The sequence below is a fragment of the Ptychodera flava genome, chromosome 18, assembly GCF_041260155.1.
Source record: "Ptychodera flava strain L36383 chromosome 18, AS_Pfla_20210202, whole genome shotgun sequence".
Taxonomy (NCBI): Eukaryota; Metazoa; Hemichordata; class Enteropneusta; family Ptychoderidae; genus Ptychodera; species Ptychodera flava.
Window position 1 is genome coordinate 13,148,308 of NC_091945.1, and position 16,234 is coordinate 13,164,541.

General features: G+C 39.8%; 1 protein-coding gene across 3 annotated transcripts in view; it reads right to left on the reverse strand.

Annotated features, from left to right (window-relative positions):
- LOC139116897 (tubulin beta-4B chain-like) overlaps positions 1-16,234 on the reverse strand; it is a 91,688-nt gene that overhangs the window by 29,893 nt on the left and 45,561 nt on the right. The window contains exon 1 of one of the 3 annotated variants that reach the window (XR_011548412.1): positions 2,722-2,878. The exons of the other annotated variants lie outside the window; for them this stretch is intronic. The gene's annotated coding sequence lies outside the window, so the exon portion shown is untranslated. Of the gene's footprint in view, positions 1-2,721; positions 2,879-16,234 lie in introns of those variants that run through there. 3 annotated transcript variants of the gene reach the window in all.

The following is a 16,234-nucleotide window of genomic DNA, read 5'->3' on the forward strand; positions in this document are numbered from 1 at the left end:
GGTATGTATATTGAAGATACCATGATTTAACACTTCTAAAAGTCATTTAGCATTTTTACTTCAGCAAATTCCTAATTTAATATTTAATGAACTGTCCAAATGAGGGTTATATATCTTGATTGACTACACCAAAGTTGACGAAACTTGCTACGTATATTGAGGATGCTATGATACAACATTATTTAAAGATACTTAGCATACTTATGGCATTCAAACTTAGAGGTCTGGTGAAATGATCCCGTTCATGTGACTGAATATCTCTCAGGGGATCAATACTATTACACTCGCAACATAATTGCAACCTAAAAGTACGCGCAAGTGTTAATTTTTTTGATATTTCTATGCGCGGCTTTCATGGGGTCATTTTGCGACACTCAGGTCACGCCCGCAGCGGTGATCATGGTTGGTCGTCTGTGACGTCACAGGTGTGTTCATTTACATCGAATAGCGGTCCAACGCCGCCTTATCTCTGCCCGGCATCCGCTAACAAAACAGTGTTCGCGCTGCCCATTCGCCACGTTCGTTCGCCAATGCGAATCGAAATCCGAAGTGGCGAAAAAAAATCGATCATAATTCGTCACAGTGGCGAAACTGATTTTTGTTTAAAAAATATGGTAAAAAAAAGAAAAAACGTGGGTTTTTTAATCTTTTGTTTAATCTGCGCTTCTCTCTCGGCGATTCACAAAAACTGTGTCTACTTCCGTATTATTGCGTTCTTCCGTCGTACATATTTGCAATCGAGCCAAGTCTCGCGAGAGATTTGACGTCATTTAGTCTAGTGTATAACATGCATAAATGGCTCTCGCGAGAATTGAAACTTCACACGCAATAGAGCCCTCGCGATAAATTTGACGTCATTTTGTCTAGTGTACAGCAGGCATAGGAACGCTCGCTCGCGAGAATTGAAACTTTTGCTATACATAGCAGACATACGCATTTTAATCGAGGCAACAAGGTTCGGTGTTGCAGTTGATTTATTGCGGTCTAGATGTTCTGTGTTGTGCATTTTAATTCCATGTTGCGGTCGATTTGCATCGCGGTCCAGTCCTCGTGGTCCGGTATTCCCCGTTGTTCTTCAATTTAATCGCCGTCCCAACGACGCGTTCCGTGTTGCTGTCGTTTTGTATCAGGGAGGACTCTACCTCCATGATTTGTATCGCGATCTCTACGTTCCGTGTTGTTGTTTGTTTTAATGGTGGTAGTCTCAACGTTCAGTGTTGCTGTTCATGCAGCTGATTTGCATCGGGGTCCCAACCTTCCGTGTTGTAGTTCATTTTAATCACGGTCCCATTTAAGCTTACGTTTTAAGTTACTGTCGATTTGCATTGCGGTCTCGACGTTCCGTGTTGTAGACTAGTGCATTTTATAAGTGGCAGTCACAACGTTCAGTGTTGGTGTTCATGCAGTTGATTTGCATTACGGTCCCAACCTTCTGTGTAGCGAGTAGCGAGGCAGGCTCAGCCGATGGACAGTGGCCGATCGTACGAACCAGAAGAGACAAGCACATTATGGTTCAAACACTCAACACTGAAAAAGTTTACAGTTGAGCCGTTCATGTTCTTGCCGCTAGCGCTGTCATAGCCACCAAAAGAACAACGTGAAGGAGGACACTGTCCTGATCATGTAAGCGGAAACCCTAGAAGTTACCCCCGTGGGGAGCTTACGGAGGTGTGAAATACTTTTCTTTCCGTTATGAGATACGGAGTCGGGCAAACTTCGGAAAGCCGAAAAAAGTCAACTGGAGAGGCTCGGGTACCAGGCGCCCCAAATGTAAAATAATTATTTTACACATTAGAAGAACATATTCATACGAAAGGGTGTATTTGCATGCATTTATCAATAAAAATAAACTACTATAGCATAAGTATAAATAAATCAATACAGACATAAGTAAATACATATATGAGTGAAAAAACATACATATATGTGAACCAATTCACACAAGACATGAAGACAACACATACATACATACGTGCATACGTACGTGCATACATACATACATACGTACGTGCATACATACATACATACATACATACATACATACATACATACATACATACATACATACATACATACATTCATACATACATACATACATACATACATACATACATACATACATACATGCACTCACGCACGCACATACATACGTGCATACGTACGTGCATACGTGCATACATACATACATACATACATACATACATACATACATACATACATGCATGCATGCACTCACGCACGCACGCACGCACATACATACATACATACATACATACATACATACATACATACATACATACATACATACATATACACACATACAGGATCGAAAAGTTTACATGAGGGGAACGAAGTACGCATGCGTATATCCAGTCGCACACACACACACTCACACACACACACACACACACACACACACACACACACACACACACACACACACACACTGCTACTCGGAAAAGTTTACATGAGGGGGAACGAAATACGCATGCGTATATCTACTCGCACACACACACTGCTCTGAAAAGTTTACATGAGGGGGAACGAAGTACGCATGCGTATATCCACTCGCACACACACACTTACACACTCACACACACACACACAACAAACACAACACACACATTGCTACTCTCTCTGAGATACACACACTGACGCGACGATCTGCAGGCCCGGAAGTGCCACACCGGGGAGCTCACTCCTAACTCGGACTCTACGTACCTCGCGGCGTCGAAGGCTAGTGACGATGACAAAGATGTGCGACACTTTTTCTCTTTCTTGCCTTTGTGTCGTGAGTCGGGTTCGTACAGGGCTTTACACAGCGGTAAAGTGGTAGCCAGCCTGAGTAATACTACACTGCTTAGAGGCCCCGTAAGGTTTCTGACTTAATGGTACCTGCCATGCCGGCGAAGTTCTGCTGGGGTTAACGGCCCAACCCAGGCCAATAAAACACTGGAGTCGTGTATTACAGCTCTCTGCCATTCGGCTTATATTCTTTAATGGTTAAATACAGCATTCAACAGGAACTACAGCAACAGCTTACTGGAACTAAAGCAACAGCTTTACCAGTCCGGGTTATGTCCATAGAGAGGATATTACGATTGACCAATCAGCGAACCTGCCGCCACCAACGTCACGAATAATTAATCATGCAAACCTGGGCTCGTACATTGCAACGAGTTTGGAACTTTTCGGCTTGATTTCGCCCTTTACTTTTAGCACTGGGTAGTTTTTAGATGTAGACGTTACTCACAATGTTTAGTACGGTCGAGATGGTGACCGATACCAGTGATTAGTACATTGAAAATTACTTATTTGGATGAATTTCCTGGCGGGTACGACTCCTAGAAATCAGTATTTGACCCTTGTAAATCTACAGTAAGTTATTTGTCGCCAAATATCGCCTATTTTTGGTCAAATTTCAATTTAACCTTGTAATCTGCAGTATGGAGAATGTTTCAAGCTTTGCAAAGATGGGTCAACTGTTTTAGTCGGTCATCGGAGCACGATGGAGCACGATTTTTTCGATCACCATGCATTTCCCGGTACGATTGACCCTTTGCTCAGAAAAACGCGCGCCGGAACAATCGCCGAGAAGTTAACCAAAAGCTGGAAAAGAGAACGAAAAACGTCCAATAACTCTTTGTCGAATATGGTCAAGGTAAAGAAACTTAGAAAACTATTCCTGAAGAAATCTTACAATTTTTAACACGGTAGAACGTCGCCAATCGACTGGAGCTAAGATACTTCCGGGTAGCAACAGTCTCACTCGATCGGTGGATCTGTCCGGTCACATCGCTATCTGAACAAAGTGAACCAACGTAACCTTTGACCCTTATTACATATACAGTACGTGATTGGTTCTTGCCTTAATTTTATTACATATACGGTACGCCATTGGCTCTTCCCTACTATCCTCTATATGGACATAACCCGGACTGTTTACTGCTAAACTCTCTGCTCTCTAAACTCTCTGCTTACTTTACTCTGGATCGTACGTAGCTCCACTCAGCAGGAATGAATGTCTGGAATGCCAAGTATGCCCACTGGAACTAGACAGCAACGGAGTACGGAGAACTGGAATTTTCAAACTAATATTAAGAGCCACTGTGTATTTTCTAATAAACTCATTTTCACGCCTACGACATTTCAGTGCCTGATGTACAAGGCAGTGGTATTTTTTTACGAATTTTCATTAGTTCTACGCGTGAATTTTTTGATCGAAAATTGATGCTTTGTAAAGTTTGGTCAAACACCAAATGTATTCACTTTCCCCGGACGTTTTTTGATGAAAGTCATATGGTCAACCCGGTCAATGTAGTATCATTCGACTCTTAATGGTACGAAATGTGTCAAACTGTCATCCGACCCCTATCGACCCCTAGCGTTTTCACGTAATGGGGGCTTTCTTTCTGCCTACTTTTAGTGATTTTCTAAAATGTGGACGCCTTATGTAAACATAGCCAGGCCGTCAGGCCTGCAGTTGAGGACCGGGGCAGCAGGTCACCTCGACCCCTGTCCGTTTCGACCCAAGTAATTCACACCCTCTTGTCGTTGTTTGTGGTCAAATCAATCCCGTGGCCTTAGTCACTTCGACCTCAGTCAGTTTTCATGTTACATGTACCTGACAACGTTTTACTGAGTACATTATGCAACTTGTTTCTGTGAGAAAAACTGCTGGCTTCGCTACAACAATCCACGGGTAGCTGTGATATCGCAGCGGTACTTGTGGCGTGTCGAACGCGCTCGGGTCATTAGTTTGGGGTCATCGCCACAGTCCCTGTGGCGATGACCCCAATGACTCGATCGCGTTCGCCACGAGTACCGCTGCGATATCACAGCTATCCACGGGGCTGTGAACACTCTGATACTTGTGGGAGGCCTGGGGTACCCCGGCCCCATTGTCATTTACTGACTGGGGAACGTGTCTTCACTGAAGTACGGATGGATAAAGCATGTCATTTACTGATTTTTGGAAATAAAGCATTCGTCATTAGCGCCAGGTCATGTAAAACCCCCACCCCCCCACCTCGGGGTTTAGTGGGGGATTTGGAAATTAGTGCTGTGAAATCTGCCAAATGCCCCACCCCCTGGGGCAAGACAATCTGGAAAATCCCCACCTAAACCAAGTAAATCCCCCACATAGGGGGTGGGGAATTTGTAAATTCCTACACACAACCACTCTTTGGAATTTTCATGTCGTAACAACCTGCATCAATATAAAAAGTTCATGATCAAGTTTAGAACAATCTTATCATTTAAAACAGGGTTTTGTGACATTTATGCTGTTCACAAATGTCTATCACAATCAACACAAATAGATCCAGGAAATAACATACTTTTCGCATTTGTTTTTCAGCCACTTATACTGTGACCAGATAAAAGTGTTGAGGTGTCACTGTCACGTAATTCACCTATTTTGGAGCAAGAATTTACAATATTTTTCAGTCTAGTTTGCTTGTATGTTCTCAGGCATAAACATATTTCAGGCTAGAACAAATGATTTAATTAGATCAAAACCAGATGTATCACACAAGACATGTCGCCTCAATAAACTTATTGAAGCAGATGAACAAGATACATGATGTTCAATCTCACAAGTGCAGCCTTTTTGTCTTCTCGCTCTCATGTTACAAGCACAATGACACATTCTACGTCAGTCATGCACTGATTTAAAACAAGCAGAGGAATGAAAATTCACAATGGTCCGTGTTTATTCATCATAAAACACGGCAGAAAGATACTGTGTAAAACTCAACAGAACAGATGATCAGAATGATCACACTGATGAAACAGAACTGTTTCCCTAGCTATATGGGTCATCATGAATAAATTTGATAATACATTTAGCGGACATAAAATGGAATCCCGTCGTGACCGAACATGTTTTCCAAATACACGAGCAATTTAAAGGGACAAAGTCGGCCATTTTTCATGAATTTTGTTTGATGTGAGATACTACTTATATTGTTAGACATGTCGAAAGATACCGAATGAATGGCTGACCATGCTTATATTCGACCCCAGGTTTTAAACACGATACATGCAAACCATCAAAAAAATGAATTCATAGTCAAGACCATTAATTCGTTTTCGTGATTGTTTTATTTAATTTGTATAAAACCGGGGTCAAATATATGTATGGTCACTCATTCACTCAGTATCTTTCACATGTCAAACAAATAAGTAGTATCTCGCATCAAACAAAATTCACGAAAAATGGCTGACTTTGTCCCTTTAAGCTTTATCAAAATAGAGTTGACCCGGAGGTCTTTTTAGTGCTGGACCATGTCGATGACGCATCGTGAACATCCGAAATGTCACGCTCACGTGGGAAAATGTGGGAAATTTTGCGTATGGTATGTTCAGTTTTCCAAAAAATAAGAATACACGGCGGATGAAAATCATTATTTAGTTATCGATATTTAAGCCATCAATCACAAATATACTGTCATACACACCTCTGAATATTGCTGCATCGCGTTCATCAATAGCCAGTTGAAAAGCTGCTTACCGGCCCACATGGCCTTGACAGCCACCTTTCGCCATGCTACCGCTCTGAACAACAACATACCATTACCAGGGCCTGAAAATTTCTGTTTTTTCCCACTGGTCCCAGGACCAGTGACCTGTTTTTTTTTCACTGGTCCAAAGGTAAAATCCACTGGTCCTCAACAATTTGCATAACAATACAAGAATGATTCATTTCTCATACTCATGCTATATATGCATTTCTATCAGATTTGCTTGGGATTTACATACAGCATAAACTGCCAATCTTTGTAATACAGACACACTGCATAAACATTTACTTGGTAGTTTGCTCAAGTTCTTGTACACACACTTGACATGTTTTTTTGTTTACTATTGCTATAAAGTTCACTTCATTTTTATAAGTGCCCAGCAGTTGATTCTTTTCCATTTAAATTGTAAAAAATAGGTTGAAAACACCAAAAACCTGAGAGGAACTTCTTTTTCCTTTGATAGCAATAGCAAATTGCCATAACGCTGTTTTGACAAGCTAGGCGGTTCTTGTTAAGGTCAACTACAATCGAGCTAGGAAGTCTTGACTATATAAAGAATTCAGCATATTGACCTTCTAAATTCAGAAGCATGAAGCTTGCTTGCAACGGACGATCGGAAAGTTGTAATCAGACTCCTTCCAGAGAATTTTACTGAAAAATAATACTTTGATAGACAGAGATATAATATTTTCACACAATTTTGGGGTTGCTGATATTTTTAGCTGAGGCTATGGTCTGGTTTTTACCACATTAAATTTTACATGTAAAATGAGTACATGGCCCGTCATTTGATTTTTGCAGTGCCGTGGCTAGTGGAAGCACATCGCCTGGCTCATATCATGAATCGCAAGCTGTAATAGAGTAACTGATTTTCCTTTAGAGTTTACGTTGTGATGAAAGATATAGACTAAATTTTAAATGTTTGATTGACTTAAAGACCCAATAATTATTGTAATTTTGTAGGTAGAAGACGTAGTCTCTCAATGGGCTCTTGGTTTTAGTGGAACCATGGAGCCATATGGTGTAACTGGCTTTAGTGCGTCTCTGCTACCTCCATGGTTTCAGTAACTTCGGGGGACGTACTTTCTAATTTTTCGTCAAAAGACACTAAAACACAATCTGGGAAAAACACTGGAAATTCCCTTGCAAAATAAATTGGCTCCCGTTTGTACTGGTCTGCGGACCTTGTAGAGGTAATTTGTACTGGTTCAGGATAAAAAATCACTGGTCCGGGACCTCGGATCAGGGTAACTTTCAGGCCCTGCATACGTGCGCATGCGTAGTTATTTACGAATATCTTCTTGGCCGTCAAAGGAATAGGGGGTCAAAACGAGGCAATTGCCCCACCCCCTCGGGCACAGTTTCATGGCACACACGGTCTAATCCCCCACATTTTTCCCGTATCGCCCGAGGTGGGGGGGGGTGGGGGTTTACATTGACTGGCGCATTATCGCAATTGCTTGCCATATGCGGCAAGATTGGATGAGCGAGGCCGGTCCGCTCGCCTTGGTGTCTTGACGCCAAATGAGCCTATTTCCGTTTTAGGCGTTGGGCTTACAGCAATGCATTATAGGATATCTTCCAGGGCGGCGTGGATCAGTGTGTGTGTGTGTGTGCGAGTAGATATACGCATGCGTATTTCGTTCCCCCTCATGTAAACTTTTCAGAGCAGTGTGTGTGTGTGTGTGTGTGTGTGTGCGAGTAGATATACGCATGCGTATTTCGTTCCCCCTCATGTAAACTTTTCCGAGTAGCAGTGTGTGTGTGTGCGAGTGGATATACGCATGCGTACTTCGTTCCCCTCATGTAAACTTTTCGATCCTGTATGTGTGTATATGTATGTATGTATATATGTATGTATGTATGTATGTATATGTATGTATGTATGTATGTATGTATGTATGTATGTATGTATGTATGTATGTATGTATGTATGTATGTATGTATGTATATGAGTGTGTGGGTTTGTGTGTATGTGCGTGCGTGCGTGCATGAGTGCATATGGGCTATGTATGTATGTATGTATGTATGTGCGTGCGTGCGTGCATGAGTGCATATGGGCTTGTGTATGTATGTATGTATGTATGTATGTATGTATGTATGTATGTATGTATGTATGTATGTATGTGCGTGCGTGCGTGAGTGCATGTATGTATGTATGTATGAATGTATGTATGTATGCATGTATGTATGTATGTATGTATGTATGTATGTATGTATGTATGTATGTATGCACGTACGTATGTATGTATGTATGCACGTACGTATGCACGTATGTATGTATATGTCTGTGTTCATATGTCTTATGTGAATTGGTTCACATATATGTATGTTTTTTTCACTCATATATGTATTTACTTATGTCTGTATTGATTTATTTATACTTATGCTATAGTAGATTTTTTATTGATAAATGCATGCAAATACACCCTTTACGTATGAATATGTTCTTCTAATGTGTAAAATAATTATTTTACATTTGGCGCCTGGTACTCGGGGACACGCCCACATTGCATTTTTCTGTTGCCATATTTCATAATCACGCACGCTAAACGAAAAAAGAAATGAATGTAACTGTTTTATAGACCATCAACTGTATTTCTGTGATTTTTGCAACATGGGCATTTCACCAGACCTTTAAGGCAATTACTAATTTGCATATTTTGATAACCTTTCCTTATTAGGGATATATAACTGGATTAACTTGATTAAAGGTAGTGAAACATGCTACGTACATTGATGATATTAGGTTAAAACAATATTGAAAGTCATTTAGCGTTTTCACTTCAGCTAATCACTAATTTTAATATTTAAAGAACTTTCCTGAGTTTGGATATATATTTGGATTGGCATGACCAAAGTTGAGAAAACTTGTAATGAACACTAAAGATACTATTTCCAAAGATTACTGAAAGTAATTTAGCATTTTTATCTTAGCTTATTGCTAATTTGCATATTAACGAACTTTCCTATTTAGGGATATATATCTGAATTGATTCGATCAAAATTGTTGAAACTTGCTCTGTACATTGAAGAAACTATAATGACCAAAAGTCGGTTTAGATTTTTTTAAAACATCTATAAATTCAACAATCTTTCCTAATCAGAGAGATATCTCTAAATTGGCTTAATCAAAGTTGACGAAATGTTCTATGTACATTAAAGATACTGAGATAAATAACATTATTAATTGAAGATACTGAGATATAACATTATTGAAGTCAACTAGCATTTTTATTTTAGTTAATTGCAAATTTGCGCATTTCACAAACGTTCCTAATTAGAGTTAGATATCTGGATTGACTTGATCAAAGTTGACGATACTTGCTATGTAAATTGTAGATACTATGATATAATATTACCAAAGTCAGTTTCGATTTGTAAAACATCTTTATTGCTAATTTGAATATTTGGCAATTTTCTCTCGTAGGGATATATCTTGATTGACTTTATCAAATCTGCTATGAAATCTGCTATGTACATTGAAGAAATATTTTTTAATATAAATGAAAGTTGTTTGGCATTTTTAAATCAGCAAATTACTAATATCCATATTTAATTTACTTTCCCAATTTGGGATATAAGACTGGAAGGACTCTAAAAAGATTATGAAACTTGCTAATATGTGTATTGATGAGACAATTATGTTGTAAAAGTGTAAGATATTATGCATTTTCATGTCAGCTAATTTATAATTTGTATATCTAATGAGCTTTCACAGTTTGGCATATACTGCTTGATTGAAATTGCTATATAAAGTGGTAATACAGTGGCAGCAGTCAAGGAAATTTTAATTTTTATTTCAGCTTATTACATATTTTTATACCTAATGACCTTTGGCATTCATCTGTTGATCGTAACACTTTCACTGAAGTTGCAAAGATGTGGCAAAAGTTTAAATTCACAGACAACTGCAATGTATACTGAAACACGTGAGCATTTTTAGTTCATATATTGTTATTTCATGCCTTAAATTTTTTAGTTTTATGCCTGTATTTTTATTTTATTTCATGCTTGTTATTTTTATTTCATGCCTATAATTATTGTCATACCTGTAATTTTTTAGTTTTATGAACTTTTAACCTACCAGTACTGATCGCTGTCCGCCTGGGTCAAAAGCCTACTTTCGCCTCAAATGATGCGTTGTTGAAGCCAACAAATATCCCTCTTACATTCGTACCAGGCGCCAAATGTAAAATAATTATTTTACACATTAGAAGAACATATTCATACGAAAAGGGTGTATTTGCATGCATTTATCAATAAAATAAACTACTATAGCATAAGTATAAATAAATCAACCCAGACATAAGTAAAGACATATATGAGTGAAAAAACATACATATATGTGAACCAATTCACACAAGACATGAAGACAGACACATACATACATACGTGCATACGTACGTGCATACATACATACATACATACGTACGTGCACATACATACATACATACATACATACATACATACATACATACATACATACATACATTCATACATACATACATACATACATACATACATACATACATGCACTCACGCACGCACATACATACGTGCATACGTACGTGCATACGTGCATACATACATACATACATACATACATACATACATACATACATACATACATACATACATACATGCATGCATGCACTCACGCACGCACGCACGCACAACATACATACATACATACATACATACATACATACATACATACATACATACATATACACACATACAGGATCGAAAAGTTTACATGAGGGGAACGAAGTACGCATGCGTATATCCAGTCGCACACACACACACTCACACACACACACACACACACACACACACACACACACACACACACACACACACTGCTACGCTACTCGGAAAAGTTTACATGAGGGGGAACGAAATACGCATGCGTATATCTACTCGCACACACACACTGCTCTGAAAAGTTTACATGAGGGGGAACGAAGTACGCATGCGTATATCCACTCGCACACACACACTTACACACTCACACACACACACACAACAAACACAACACACACATTGCTACTCTCTCTGAGATACACACACTGACGCGACGATCTGCAGGCCCGGAAGTGCCACACCGGGGAGCTCACTCCTAACTCGGACTCTACGTACCTCGCGGCGTCGAAGGCTAGTGACGATGACAAAGATGTGCGACACTTTTTCTCTTTCTTGCCTTTGTGTCGTGAGTCGGGTTCGTACAGGGCTTTACACAGCGGTAAAGTGGTAGCCGGCCTGAGTAATACTACACTGCTTAGAGGCCCCGTAAGGGTTTCTGACTTAATGGTACCTGCCATGCCGGCGAAGTTCTGCTGGGGTTAACGGCCCAACCCAGGCCAATAAAACACTGGGAGTCGTGTATTACAGCTCTCTGCCATTCGGCTTATATTCTTTAATGGTTAAATACAGCAGCAACAGCTTACTGGAACTAAAGCAACAGCTTTACTGCTAAACTCTCTGCTCTCTAAACTCTCTGCTTACTTTAGGGGAGAACCATTTGATTTCTGGGGGGGGATATGGAGGATTTTGAGAAAAAAAAATTTGTCACCAGGTGAGAGAGAAGAAAAAAAAAATTGATCCTGTCATGGCCTGAGAAAAAAAAATTGTCATAACAGACAGAAGAGAAAAAAAAAATTGTCACAATGCACCAGAAATAAGCAAAATTTGGAGACTTATTCTCATGTATTCTATGCCGGCACGCCGCCATAGGCGGCGCAAATGTTTTTACCACAAGCAATTCTTATGTTTTTTTCCCCAGCACTTATGATATAAGCATGCACTACATAGGTCTACTTTACACCTCAGTACACTCAATGTTTTCCTTCCCTTTTCTGACCCAAGAAATCATATTGCAGGATTTCTGTTGCAATATCTCAATGGCATAGGCACTATCTAAAGGGGACTATTTGACTTCTGTAAATTGTGAAAATTTAAAACACAAGACAGGAGTCAATAAACTAGTATTAAAACCAATATATTATTTTCTTGATATAAATTTGTTAGAAAGATGTACCTTAACAATGAAAAATTGAGGAACAACAAATATAATGAAATACAATGTGTGAGCCTTGTTTTTCTGACCACAAACACCGGATCGCAAACATACCATATTCAGGCTTTTCATTAGAAGCTGGCAGCTGGAGAAATGACACCAGAAGGTCACAGATTTTACGTTCCTGTATATTCATTTGTCTTCAGTCTCTGGCAACAGAACTGTTTTTCACAATTGTATTGTCATTGTTTGGTTGTTGAATATTGTGACTCAAAAACTGATCATGCAAAAAAATGTAAAAAATATCAGTGTTCAATGTCATTTTCAAACAGTTTTACCGAGTGCAAAATAAACTGAAACTCCTCTCAGATTGCATCATTAAACACATCAATTTCTCAAAATTTCCAATACGAGAGGGGGAACCCCCCTCTCGTGCTCTCCCCCTTAGGGTATTCTAACAGTTTCACTTAGTAAACAAATTAAAAAAACTCTCAGATTGCACCAGACTGCACCATTGCACACATCAATATCTTAAACATTTCCATGCAAGATAGGGAAAGCCCCTGTGACACTTTCCCCCTAAGCCTCTCTCATGTTCTCCCCCTGTACTTTCAAATTCTGCCCGCGGTCAGATATCCTAGTGAAAACCCTGTCATAATATCCATCCAAATTAAACAATATACTATATGATTAGATACTGCGTGATCTTTTATATCTTTATTTTATTGTGACTTTGAATTTCATTTTGATGTGTTCACCTTTGTTGAACCATCATGAGATAACTGATGATAGTCTAGCAGGGTACATCAGGATTTGATAGGTCTTTACTGTTGCTGTATTTTGTGAATTTTACAATTACATGTATTGGTATTTAACTTTTCTAAGTGGGGGATCGGTCAAAATTTCAGAGTTAGAGAGGGAGGTTACTCAAATTCATCATGGTTGGCAAAGGGCGGGGGGTCACTCGAAATTTCGGAGTTTCAGGCCGTAAATAATGACGGGTCCCTTATATACAACGCATTACAAACTTGATGACCAATAAAAAAAAATTGCACTGCTACTCCATTTGGAAAAAAAAAATTGATGCAGGTCTGACAGTAGAAAAAAAAATTGCTGTCACTCTGACAGGAAAAAAAATTTGCTCCCATACCCTCTTCCTCCATACCCCCCCCCAGAAATCAAATGGTTCTCCCCTTACTCAGGATCGTACGTAGCTCCACTCAGCAGGGAATGAATGTCTGGAATGCCAAGTATGCCCACTGGAACTAGACAGCAACGGAGTACGGAGAACTGGAATTTTCAAACTAATATTAAGAGCCACTGTGTATTTTCTAATAAACTCATTTTCACGCCTACGACATTTCAGTGCCTGATGTACAAGGCAGTGGCATTTTTTTACGAATTTTCATTAGTTCTACGCGTGAATTTTTTGATCGAAAAATTGATGCTTTGTAAAGTTTGGTCAAACACCAAATGTATTCACTTTTCCCCGGACGTTTTTTGATGAAAGTCATATGGTCAACCCGGTCAATGTAGTATCATTCGACTCTTAATGGTACGAAATGTGTCAAACTGTCATCCGACCCCTATCGACCCCTAGCGTTTTCACGTAATGGGGGCTTTCTTTCTGCCTACTTTTAGTGATTTTCTAAAATGTGGACGCCTTATGTAACATAGCCAGGCCGTCAGGCCTGCAGTTGAGGACCGGGACAGCAGGTCACCTCGACCCCTGTCCGTTTCGACCCAAGTAATTCACACCCTCTTGTCGTTGTTTGTGGTCAAATCAATCCGGTGCCTTAGTCACTTCGACCTCAGTCAGTTTTCATGTTACATGTACCTGACAACGTTTTACTGAGTACATTATGCAACTTGTTTCTGTGAGAAAAACTGCTGGCTTCGCTACAACAATCCACGGGGTAGCTGTGATATCGCAGCGGTACTTGTGGCGTGTCGAACGCGCTCGGGTCATTGGTTTGGGGTCATCGCCACAGTCCCTGTGGCGATGACCCCAATGACTCGATCTGCGTTCGCCACGAGTACCGCTGCGATATCACAGCTATCCACGGGGCTGTGAACACTCTGATACTTGTGGGAGGCCTGGGGTACCCCGGCCCCATTGTCACTTACTGACTGGGGAACGTGTCTCACTGAAGTACGGATGGATAAAGCATGTCATTTACTTATTCTTGGAAATAAAGCATTCGTCATTATCGCAATTGCTTGCCATATGCGGCAAGATTGGATGAGCGAGGCCGGTCCGCTCGCCTTGGTGTCTTGACGCCAAATGAGCCTATTTCCGGTTTAGGCGTTGGGCTTACAGCAATGCATTATAGGATATCTTCCAGGGCGGCGTGGATCAGTGTGTGTGTGTGCGAGTAGATATACGCATGCGTATTTCGTTCCCCCTCATGTAAACTTTTCAGAGCAGTGTGTGTGTGTGTGTGTGCGAGTAGATATACGCATGCGTATTTCGTTCCCCCTCATGTAAACTTTTCGAGTAGCAGTGTGTGTGTGTGTGCGAGTGGATATACGCATGCGTACTTCGTTCCCCTCATGTAAACTTTTCGATCCTGTATGTGTGTATATGTATGTATGTATATATGTATGTATGTATGTATATGTATGTATGTATGTATGTATGTATGTATGTATGTATGTATGTATGTATGTATGTATGTATGTATATATATGAGTGTGTGGGTTTGTGTGTATGTGCGTGCGTGCGTGCATGAGTGCATATGGGCTATGTATGTATGTATGTGCGTGCGTGCGTGCATGAGTGCATATGGGCTTGTGTATGTATGTATGTATGTATGTATGTATGTATGTATGTATGTATGTATGTATGTGCGTGCGTGCGTGAGTGCATGTATGTATGTATGTATGAATGTATGTATGTATGTATGTATGTATGTATGTATGTATGTATGTATGTATGTATGTATGTATGTATGTATGCACGTACGTATGTATGTATGTATGCACGTACGTATGCACGTATGTATGTATATGTCTGTCTTCATAGGTCTTGTGTGAATTGGTTCACATATATGTATGTTTTTTCACTCATATATGTATTTACTTATGTCTGTATTGATTTATTTATACTTATGCTATAGTAGTTTTTTATTGATAAATGCATGCAAATACACCCTTTTCGTATGAATATGTTCTTCTAATGTGTAAAATAATTATTTTACATTTGGCGCCTGGTACATTCGCGACTCAATTGCCCTCAGAATCGACAGTATTATATTCACTTCACGCTGGAAACACTTGTTTTCTGCACTATGCTACATAATTGGTGGCTGCCACAAGTCCTACATCATGGGCTGTCGTCATAACCCCTTTTTTCAGTAAATCTTCAATTTTAGGCATGCCAACTGCATTTGAGTAGTGCATAGGGATACTTGTTAAATTCAAGAATGCTACATTTAGGGCGAAAAGTCGGCTTGTTGTGACCCAGGATGATGGCAATCAGTACTTGTGGGTTCAAAGGACACAAAACTACAAAACATTACAGGTAATTTTTTCATTCCTCTAATTTTATTTTCATACCTGTAATTTTTATCCCACACCTGTCTTGTTACGTTTGTTTCTACAACTATAAGCTTACATATCACTGTCAGCTTGGCTGTACGAGCGGCGCCAGCTCCAATAACCCTAAGTACAAAGATTTTGACATGACATG